The following is a 12,435-nucleotide window of genomic DNA, read 5'->3' on the forward strand; positions in this document are numbered from 1 at the left end:
TCACTTACCTCTACCCCTGCTCATCCCAAACAAACCAGATAGGTTGATTTTTCCTTGCTTGGGGTTTGCAGAAAACAGAGGAATAATTCCTAATCACCCTCCCCTTAAATAGGCAAAGATTTGTTATTTTTAATTAAATATTAAATGAGGGGCGCCTGGGGGGCTCAGTCAGTTAAGCATCTGCCTTCAGCTCAGGTCATGATCTCAGGGTCCTGGGATCGAGCCCTGCATCGGGCTCCCTGCTCAGCAGGGAGTCTGCTTCTCTCTCTCCCTCTGCCTCTCCCCCACCTCACCCAGCTTGTGCTCTTCTCTCTCGTTCTCTCTCAAATAAATAAATAAAATCTTTTAAAAAAATAAATAAATGTGAAATAAAACAATGTTCTTGTTCCATAGGAATATTCGAGCAGAGATGGAGGCTAGCTTAGGGGGTGCTGGGCAGACCCACCGCGCCCCGAGGCAGTTCCTGGACGCTTAAAGGATCCACCCGCTCTTTGCTCTTCGAAACAGCCAGGACAGACTCCGGCAGGTGGGGCGGGTGTGCTCATGGGCAGGTGACACATGGGTCTGATCCAGTGCCACCCAACAGCTCTTTGTTGTTGTTTTAGTTTTATGAGTTCTGTAGAACTGGAAAGGTGCCAGTGAAAAGAGCGACTGGCTGTGTGTTAGTTGGTTAGGCCAAACACAGGATCCGGTTGTTTCCCCAGGAATCATCAGGCAAAGATGGGATGATAGATTTGGCTGATGACTGAACCTCCCGCAGCAGTGCACATCTGGACTGGTTGTTGTCACAGCAGCTGTGGGAACGAAGGAGAGATTCCCAAGGAATGGAGGATTTAGGAGCAAAAGTCATCCCTCACCTTTATCTTTGGTTGAAATGCCTCTTCCACATTTTTTTTTTTTTTTTTGGCTTGAAAACCAGGGTCACTTGTGTGGTTACTGAATCAACGAGGGAAAAGATGAAAGACACGTGCCATCCTAGAAGTTTATGGTGGTAAATGCCAAAGCTGTGTGTGTAAAGCACTTGAAACTTATCTTCCGGCTACTACACTCCCCTGTAAGTATTATGAAATTGTTCTTCCCACTTCTCTTCTCGGTCTTTAAGAGTCCACGTTTGCTCTTCCCGCTTTGTTACTGCTTATTATATTCCACATGCTGTGACCGGCTCCTGAGACTCTTCTTGTTAGGGTCACCAGAAGCCATCACATTTTCCAATCCAGTGGCCATTGTTCAGCCCCACTCCTAGACCTCTCTAGTGCACTTGAACTACTGAGCGGTGTCTCCTTGAAACTCTGCTACCTTGTCTCCAGTGACATCTCATTGCTTGTCATATCCCTTCTCAGTCTCCTTAGCAGATTCTTCTCCCCCCTCTGCCTTCTGTTCTTCTCACTCTACACCTTCTCCCTGAGTGAGCTCACTGAGATTCATGGTTTCTACTAACTCCCAAACCTGTATCTCCATCTCATTTCAACCCCAAGCCTCACACCCATCTATCCGGTTACCCACAGGATATTCCCTGGGTCCATACCTCAAACTCATCAGGGCACAAGCATCTTCCACCGTAAGCAGATTCCCTTCCAGAATTCACTTGTCCAGGGTCATGGTAGCACCCAGGTGCCCCAAGCTAAAGTAATCACTTACACCCTACATCCAACCAATCATCAAGTCCTTTAGAATTTACCTCTTACAGACTGTTTTAATCCATTCATTCTTCTATATGCTTTAAGAGCCAGTGTGATTTAGTAGTTGTAGTTGAAGGCATAGGTTTGCAGATGAACAAACCTGGGTGCCCATTCTGGCTCCCTTTCTGCAAATTGTTTGACTTCTCCAAACGTCCATGTCATGATCTATGAGATGGGGATACTAGCGTAGCTACCCTGTAGGATGTGTGAGAATTAAATGAGAGTATAGGGCAAGTCCTTTAGCACAGGGACTGGTGGGCAGTAACAAGTGTCAGCTGTTCTCATTGTTAGTACTGGATTACCACCTGCCACCGCTGACCCAGCCCAGTCCTTCACCACCTCGCCTCTGGATTACTCTAATGGCCCCCTGGCTGGTCTCACAGCCGCCCAGCCAGCCCCTCAGAATGGTGCCATCCCCGTGCCTAAATGTCACTCTCGTGTCATCAGTGTATGTCGCACCCCCGCCAAAGCTATGTTTGACACACACACACACACCCCCCACAGCACTCCTCACTCCCTGGCCCTCCCCTGATTGTTCTTCCTGCACACCTCCACCATGACTCTCAGCACGCTATTCCACGATGACTCTCCTTGTTTGTGTTTCTGCCTCTCCCACTAGATTGATGCTTATTAAAGAGGCAGATTTTTGGGCTCCACCTCTTGCCTTTTAAATTGGCATCTTGGGGTTGGGGGGGCAGAAATAGGCATTTTTTGATGAGCAGCCTAGGCAGGTATAAGGCTACCTGAAGTGTGGAATGGAGTCCTCCACGTGCCTGTGAACTCTTCAAGGATGAGGACAGAGCCTTACTCATTTCTGTGTATCCAGGATCCATCCCAGGGCCTGGTAAACAGTAAGCACTTGATAATTGCTTGTTCCGTGAGTCAGGGATGACTCGGAGGCCGTCCTGAAGCTGGGAGTGGCCTGGTCATGGGGACAGGTGGGGCTCACTGGCAGAGCCCTGCAGGCCAGTGTCCCCGGAAACCCTACGGCCTCTTTTTGAGAGGCTTTCAACTGACAGTTTATCAGTTTGAATTCTATATATTGAGATCTTGTGTCAAAATTTCATTTTTACAAGAGTCTGATGCTAAAAATAAGGAAGTTTGAAGACTGCCATGGCAGAACAGTTTTTTAATGTAGAGAGAAAAATCAATCTCCCAGGAGGTAGGAAGTTTTGAAGAACTTTTGGAGCTGTTTCTTTCCCATTTGCCATGGATATGGCTTCATTATCCCAGGATTATAACAAAATTTAGGCTATGGTTTCTTTGTAAGTTTTTACTTTAATTCCAGGTAGTTAACATACGGTGTTATATTAGTTTCAGGAGTAGGCTATAGAGGTTCAACGGTTCCATACATCACCCGCTGCTCATTAGGCTCTGAGGTTTAATTGATCCTCAAATACAGTGACAGGAAAGACTGGATTTACAGAGATTTCACACTACCGTGCTGTCAGAACAAGATGGCAGAGGGCCATTAGCATCTAGGTTTTCTAAGATCCTACATACAGAGTGTTACTGGAATCCGAAGACATGTTCTCTAACTAAATTCAGAACTATCCTGAACCTCAACACACCTGAGATATTCTAACACATTACTAAAATAGAGGATATCCCCATGACCTTTTAATTTCTATGGTATATGTTTCTATTATATAATTAATTCCTCTTCTCAACCCCTACATACAATTTCCAAAATAAGTCCCTCAAATATATATCTTAAATTTTGCTCCTTATTTCTGCTTCTGGGCACTTTATCCCACACAGTTTACATAGTTTTTCACTAGAAACAGAAGATATCATTTCCTTCCAGCTTGCAAAACCCCTTCCCATTATACCTGCTGGCATTGCAAAAGATGGCTTATGACTAAGGGGGTGGTGTCCAAAACAGTCGTCAGTTTTCTCACAGGAAGACATGACTGGGAAAAATCTAGGAACTTTAGATTTGCATACACTCTTGTGGCCAAGATTTTTAGAAAAATATTTGATCATTACTGGGCCACCTGGCTGAGTTCAAGCCCCACCTTGGGCATGGAGCCTACTTTAAAAAAAGAAAAAGAAAAAGATTTCATCATTATCAAGTAAAGTGGTAATTAGGAAGATTCTAAATGTTCTGCTATTATCATTCATGAGACTTGCACTGCTATAACTTGAGTCGATGTCATGATTCCTTCTTTTATTCATTATCATCTAGGAGATATTAATATTATGTCTGGAGGTTCCTTCACCAAGTTTCTGAAATTCACAATGCGGCTGGTCTCAGAGATTGATAGACCTCTCCTGCCACCTAGTGGGAAAATATGCAGTACAGCTCTGCATGAACTGTCTCCAGGTCCTGGTCCCAAAACACTTACAAATGATTTTCTTTAGGTAGTATTTACCAAGCAATCTCTCCGCTAGGAAATCATCCTCTGAATAGATACTGGCATATAGGTGTATAGATATGGATATGGATATAGATACATCAATAAGAATGTTCATTGTAGCATCTGAAGTACAAATAAATTGGGAACAGTCTAAACAACCCTTGGTTAAAACCAGTTATATCTTTACCACAGAATACAATGGACCTGATTAAAGAATGGGGTGGAACTATGTGTTATTAACATACAAAACTATATGTTAAAAAGCAAGGTGCATAAGGTATGATTCTATTCATGTAAAAGTATGTTTTATATGCTTGTAAATACATATAAAATATATAGACAGATACACACAGAAAAAGAACTTTTAGAGAGTTAGCTTTAAGCAGTAGGAATAAGAGGTTCAGAGACTTTTACCCTCCTTTTTGTAACTTTATATACTGATTGAAAAAAATTTTATCCTAAACTTTTTATATTTCCAAGTTTTATTTGTTCTTGATTATAAAATGAATATGTATTTACTATAAGGTATTTAGAAAATAGAAATAAACATTATTTTTTTTAATTACTTGTAACTTCAGCACTGAGAGATATAACCTCCTTTAATGTTCTTAAGTTTTATTATATTTTATTTGGAAACTTTATGGTTCAAGAACAAACAACAGGATGAAAAAGTTCACACTAAGTTTCAGAATATCCAGGCCATCCTGCCACCTGTAAGTAAGCGCGTTCATTAATTTCTTGGATGTGTATTCTGTTGACCAGCCCCCAGCCCCCCGCAACACTGATCCACCTTTAGATCTCTATGGATTTGCCTATTTTGGACATTCTCTATAAATGGATGCATACAATCTGTGGTCTTTTGGAACTGCCTTTTTTCACCAAACGTAATGTTTTCAAGATTCATCCATGCGTCAGTACTTTATTCCTTTTTATGGCTGAGTAATAATCCATTGTGAGGATATGCGCATGCTGTTTATCCATTCATCAGTTGATGGACATTTAGGTTGTTTTCACTTTTGTCTATTATAAATAACACTACCATGAACAATTGTGTATAAGTTTCTGTGTGGACATATGTTTTCATTTCTCTTGGGTTTATACCTAAGCGTGGACATGCTGGGTTATACGGTAATTGTATGTTTAAACTTTGGAGGAAATAACTGCCAGACAGTTTCCAAAGCAATTGCACCCTTTTACTATCTCACCAGGATGAGGGTTTTGATTTCTCCACCCTCTCATCAACACCCACTATCTCTTTTTATTGCAGCCATCCTATAATGTGAATTGAAATCTCACTGTGATTCTGATTTGACTTTCCCCAATGGCTAATGATGTTGAGTATCTTTTACTGTGCTTGTTGGCCATTCGTCTGTCTTCTTTGGAGGCATGTCTATTTAAGTCTTTTGCCCATTAAAAAGCTTTAATGAGATATAATTCACCTAACATATAATTCACCCATTTAAAGTGTATAAATCAATGGTTTCAGTTCATTTACAGAGTGGTAGTGCAAACATCACAACCAGTCTTAGGACATTTTCATCACCTGAAAAAGAAACACACACCCTTGAGCTATTGCCCCCCTAATCTCTTTCCCTCCCCTCATCAGTCTTAGGCAACCACTAATCTACTTGTTTTTATAGATTTGCCCATTCTGAACATTTCATATAAATGGGTTCATACACTATATAGTCTTTTGTGTCTGGATTCTTTCACGTAGCATGATGTTTTCAAAGTTCATCCATGTTGGGGCATGTATCAGAATTCTGTTACTTTTTATGGCTGAGTAGTAGTCCATCGTCTGTATATGACCACGTGTTGTTTATCCATAACACTTGGGTTATTTCCAGTTTTGGGCTATTGTGATAATACTGCAATGAACATTGCTATACAAGTATGTTTGAATCCTTGTTTCAATTCTTTTGGGTATATACCTAGGAAGGGAATTGCTGGATTGTCTGGTAATTCTATGTTTAGCTTTTTGAGCAAATGCCAAACTTATCCACAACAAATGCACCGTTTTACATTCCTATATGTAGGAATGTAGTAGCAATATATGAGGGTTCTGATTTCTCCACATTCTCACTTTTTTTTTTTAATTCTTATAGCCATTCTAGTAGGAGTGAAGTAGTATTTCATTATGGTTTTAATTTGCATTTCCCAATGACTAATGATGTTGAGCATCTTTTCATGTGCTTATTGGTCATTTGCATATCTTCTTTCGGAGAGTATCTATTCAAATCCTTTGCCCATTTTTAAATTGGGTTATTTGTCTTTTTGCTACTGAGTTGTAAGAGTTACTTATATATTCTGGATATTAAACCCTCATCAGATATATGATTTACAAATATTTTCTCCCATTCTGTAGGTTATACTTTCACTTTCTTGTTAATGACCTTTGATATACAAAAGCTTTTAATGTTGATAAAATTCAACTTATTTTGTTGTTGCTTGTGCTTTTGGTGTCATACCTAAGAGTCCATTCCAAGTCAAAGGTAATAAAGATTTATTTCTATGTTTTCTTCTCAAAGTTTTATGGTTCTACTTGTTATCCTTAGGTCAATGATCCATTTGAGTTAATTTTTATAGATAGTGTGAGGTATGGTTCCAACTCATTCTTTTGCATGGGGATGTCCAGTTGTCCCAGCACTATTTGTTGAAGAGATTATTCTTTCTTTAATTGAATGGACTTGGCACCTTTGCCAAATTCAGTTGGCCGTAGATGTATATGTTTATTTCTGGATTCTCAATTCTATCCCATGTGTCGATCCATATGCCAGTTGTAAGTTGTGTAGTTGGGAAGTATGAGTCCAACAACTTTGTTCTTTTTCAGGTTGTTTTGGCTATTTTGGGCCGCTTGCAATTCCATATGAATTTTGAGAATTGGTCTTTCCAACTCTGGAAAAAAAAAAAAAACGCTAGAAGTATGATAGGAATTGCACTGAATCTCTAGATTGCTTTGGGCAGTATTGCCACTTAATATTAAATCGGGCGCCTGGGTGGCTCAGTCAGTTAAACGTCTTGCCTTGCGCTCAGGTCATGATCCCAGGGTCCTGGGATTGAGCTCCACATCAGGCTCCCTGCTCAGCGGGGAGTCTGCTTCTCCCCCTCTCTCTACTCCTCCCCCTTGCTTGTGCTCTCTCTAGTGCGCTCTCTCTCTCTCTCAAATAAATAAGTAGAATCTTTTTTAAAAATTTAAAAAATAGGGCGCCTGGGTGGCTAGTTGGTTAAGCGACTGCCTTTGGCTCAGGTCATGATCCTGGAGTCCCAGGATCGAGTCCCACATCGGGCTCCCTGCTCGGCAGGGAGTCTGCTTCTCCCTCTGACCCTCCTCCCTCTCATGCTCTCTGTCTCTCATTCTCTCTCTCGCAAATAAATAAAAAATCTTAAAAAAAAATTAAAAAATAAACAATATTAACTCTTCCATTCCATCAACATGGGATGTCCTTCCATTTTGAGGGACTTTCTTTTCAGCAATGTTTTTTAGCTTTCAGTGTGCTAGTCTTCCACCTCCTTGGTTAAATCTCTTCCTATGTATTTTATTCTTTTGGATGCTATTGTAAGTGGAATTGCTTTCCCAGTTCCCTTTTTGTATTGTTCATTGCAAATATGTAGAAACATAACTGATTATTTTTCTTTTTTGTGCATTTTTACTTGAAATTCTAGTTATGTTATTGATTTGATGTCTTTCTTCTTTTTAAAATATAGGTATTTACAGCTACAAATTTCTCTCTGAGCAATGTCTTCACTACATTCCAAATTTTGGTATGCTGTGACTTCTTTTTTTTAATTTTTAAAAAAATTTTAAAAGATTTTATTTACTTATTTGAGAGAGAGAGAGCATGAGCAGGGGGCAGGAGCAAGGGGAGAGCGAGAAGCGGGCTCCCCACTGAGCAGGGACCCTGACGCGGGACTCGATCCCAGGACCCTGGGATCATGACCTGAGCTGAAGGCAGACACTTAGCCAACTGAGCCACCCATGTGCCACGTATGTTATATTTTCTTTTTTTATTTTATTTTATTTATTTACGTATTTTTATTTTATTACTCTTTTTTTCTGTATGCTGTGTTTTCATTAGCATACAAAAACTGCTGCTCAGGGCACCTGGGTGGCTAGGGTCAGCTAAGTAGCCAACACTTGGCTTTGGCTCAGGTCATGATCTCATGGTCCTGGGATTAAGCCCTGCATCAGGCTCCCCTGTTCACACTCTCTCTCTCTCTAAAATAAGTAAATAAATCTTAAAAACAAAAAACAAAAAACACTGCTGCTCTACAGCTCCATCCTCCTCCTCTTTATGTTGTTGTTATCGTAAATTGCATCTTTATTTAATGTGTGCCCAAGAACCCAAATTTATAGTTTTATGGACTTGTCTTTTAAGTCATGTGGGAAATAAAAAAAAATGGAGTTAAAAATAAAAAATACCATGATATTGACTTTTACATTTATCTATTTATTTACCTATATCAGAGATCTTCATTTCTTCATATAGTTTGAGTTTCTGTTTGGTGTCCTTTCATTTTAGCCTGAAAGATTTCCTTTAGCATTTTTTGTAGAATAGGTCTAGTGGAAATGAACTCCCACAGCTTTTGTTTTTCTGGAATGACTTAATTTCTTCTACATTTTTGAAGGACAGTTTTACTAGATATAGAATTCTTGGTTAACATATTCTTTTTTCTTTCAGTACTTCAAATATATCATCCCCCTGCCTTCTACCCTCTATGGTTTCTGATGAGAAATTGGCTGTTTATCTTATCGATGAGCTCTTGTATGTGATGAGTTGCTTCTCTCTTTTTGCGTTCAAGATTATCTCTTTGTCTTTGGCTTCTGTGAGCGCTCACTGAAGAGTGGGGGCTGTTAACTTTCAACTGCCAGGCTAGAGAGTGAGTCACTACCGTATTCATCCTGCCCATCAGCGCTGAAAGCCTTTGGGGAGTGAAACAGCATCACCTAGTGGAGCCACAGTTGCTTACACCAAGCCCCACCCCCGTGGCCCTGGAGGTGCATTTCCACTGAAACAAGTCAACCTAAGAATCAGCACAGCAGGCCCCTCCCCCAGAAGACCAGCAGAAACAACTTGCATGCTCCAAGTCTACTGATCATAGAGTGCTGCAAAGCTTCAGGTTTAGGCGAAATAGGATCTAACTTCCTTTTTACTTTTATTCTATATTTATTTTTTTCATTCATTTTCTTTTTTTTAATTCCCTTTTTCAAATTGTTTTTTAAAATTTTTTAGTTTTACATATATACTTTGTTTTTTGTTTTTTTAAAGATTTTATTTATTTATTTGACAGAGAGAGAGGGAACAAGCAGGGGGAGTGGGAGAGGGAGAAGCAGACTTCCTGCTGAGCAGGGAGCCTGATTTGGGGACTCGATCCCAGGACTCTGGGATCATGACCTGAGCCAAAGGCAGATGTTTAACTGACTAAGCCACCCAGGTGCCCCTCTATACACACTTTGTATATATTTTTTATTTTCAGGTTTTTTTCTTTTTCTTCTTTCCCCCTTTCTCTCTTTCTTTTTTTTTTTTTTTTAATTTTGGGATCTAGATTCTTTTAACAATCAGGCCAGAACACACCCAGGAGCTGGTTTTTTGGGGTTTTTGTTTTGTTTTCCTTGTTTTATGGGTTTCTTTCTTTCTTTCTTTCTTTCTTTCTTTCTTTCTTTCTTTCTTCTTTTCTTTTCTGGACAAAATGATGAGATAGAGAAATTCACCCCAAAAGAAAGAACAGGAAGTAAAAGTCATGGCCAGGGATTTAATCGGTATAGATATAAATAAGATGTCTGAACCAGAATTTAAAACACCAGTTATAAGGATACTGGCTGCGCTTTAAAAAAGCATAGAAGTGGGCGCCTGGGTGGCTCAGATGGTTGGGCATCTGCCTTCGGCTCAGGTCATGATCTCGGGGTCCTGGGATCGAGTCCCGCATCGGGTTCCCTGCTCCTTGGGAGCCTGCTTCTCGCTCTGCCTCTCTCTCTCTCATGAATAAATAAATAAAATCTTTAAAAAAAAAAAAAAAAAAAAAAAAAAAAAGCATAGAAGACACTAGAGAATCTGTTACTGCAGAGATAAAAGAACTAAAATCTAGTGAGGACAAAATTAAAAGTGCTATAAACTGAGATGTAATCCCAAATTGAGGCCATAAAATGAGGGTGGGTGAATCAGAAGGGCAAATCAGTGATATAGAAGACAAAATTATGGGAAATAATAAAGCTGGAAAGAAGAAGGAAAGAAAGGTAATGGGCCACGAAGGTAGACTTAGGGAACTCAGCAACTTATTAAAACATAATAACATTCATATCACAGGAGTCCCAAAAGATGAAGAGAGCAAAAAAGGGGCAGGGTTTTTTTAACAAATTAGAGCTGAAAACTTCCCTAATCTGGGGAAGGATGTAGACATCAAAATCCAAGAAGTACAGAGAACTCCATTTAATTCAACAAAAGCCAACCATTGCCAAGGCATATCAGAGTCAAATTTACAAACTACAGACAGGAAAGAATCCTGAAATCAGTAAGGGAAAAAGTCCTTAACCTATAAGGGAAGACAGATCAGGTTCATAGCAGATCTGTCCACAGAAACGTTGAAGCCTAGAAGAAAATGGCAGGAAACATTCAATGTGCTGAATGGGAAAAAATATGCAGCAAGAGGTTTTTATCCAGCGAGGCTGTCATTCAAAATAGGAGAGATAAAGAGTTTCCCAGACAAACAAAAACTAAAGAAGTTTGTGACCACTAAACCAGCCCTGCAGGAAATTTTAAGGGGGACTCTGAGTAGAGGAAAAAAAAGACCAAAATCAACAAAGCCTAAAAAGGAACAAAACAGTGACTTTACAGGCAATACAATGGCACTACATTCTTATCTATAAATAATTACCCTGAATGTAAATGGACTAAATGCCCCAACCAAAAGATATAAGGTATCAGAATGGTTTAAAAAAAAAGACCCATCTATATGTTGCTTATAAGAGACTCATTTTAGACCTAAAAAACCCTGCAGATTTAAAGTGAGAGGATGGAGAATGCTCTATCATGATAATGGACATAAAAAGAAAGCCAGAGTAGCCATACTTATATCAAACTAGATTTTAAAACAAAGACTATAATGAGAGATGAAGAAGGGCATTATATCATAATTAAGGGGTCTATCCATCAAGAAGATCTAACAGTTGTAAATATTTATGCCCCCAACTTGGGAGTACCCAAATATATAAATCAATTAATAATAAACATAAAGAAATTCATTTGTAATAATGCAATAATAGTAGGGGACTTTAACACCCTACTTACAGCAATGGACAGATCACCTAAGCAGAAAATCAACAATGGCTTTGAATGACATACTGGACTGGATGGACTTAACAGATATATTCAGAACATTTCATCCTAAAGCAGCAGAATACACATTCTTTTCAAGTGTACATGGAACATTCTCCAGAACAGATTACATACTGGGTCACAAGTCAGCCCTCGACAAGTACAAAAAGGTCGAAATCATACCATGCATATTTTCAGACCACAACACTATGAAACTTGAAGTCAACCACAAGAAAAAGTTTGGAAAGACTTCAAATATATGCAGTTAAAGAATATCCTACTAGGGGCAACTGGGTGGCTCAGTTGGTTAAGCATCTGCCTTTAGCTCAATGATCCCAGAGTCCTCAGATCGAGCCCCATGTTGGGCTCTCTGCTTAGCAGGGAGCCTGCTTCTCCCTCTACTTCTGCCTGCTGCTTCCCATGCTTGTGCTCTCTCTCTCTGCCAAATAAATAATAAAATCTTAAAAAAAAAAAAAAAAAAAACATCCTACAAAAAAATGAATGCGTTAACCAGGAAGTCAAAGAAGAAATTAAAAAATACATTCAACCAAATGAAAATGAAAACATGACAGTTCAGGGACACCTGGGTGGCTAAGTCAGCTAAGCACTTGCCTTTGGCTCAGGTCATGATCTCAGGGTCCTGAGATTGAGTCCCACATCAGGCTCCTTGCTCAGTGGGGATCCTGCTTCTCCTTCTGCCTGCCATTCCCCCTGCTTGTGCTCACTTTCTCTCTCTGACAAATAAATAAATAAAATCCTAGGGAAAAAAAAAAGGAAAAAAGAAAATATGACAGTCCAAAACCTTTTGGATGCAGCAAAGGTGGTCCTAAGAGGGAATTTTACCAGCCATTTAAAGAGGAGTTAACACCTATTCTTCTCTAAATGTTCCAAAAAATAGAAATGGAAGGAAAACCTCTGAACTTATTCTACAAAGCCAGCATTACTTTGATTACAAAACCAGACAAAGACCCCACTAAAAAGGAAAATTATAGGCCAATAGCCCTGATGAACATGGATGCAAAAATTCTCAAGAAAATACTAGCAAATCAAATTAAACAGTACATTATTCACCATGATGAGGTGGGA

The sequence above is a fragment of the Neomonachus schauinslandi genome, chromosome 14 (genome assembly GCF_002201575.2).
Source record: "Neomonachus schauinslandi chromosome 14, ASM220157v2, whole genome shotgun sequence".
NCBI lineage: Eukaryota > Metazoa > Chordata > Mammalia > Carnivora > Phocidae > Neomonachus > Neomonachus schauinslandi.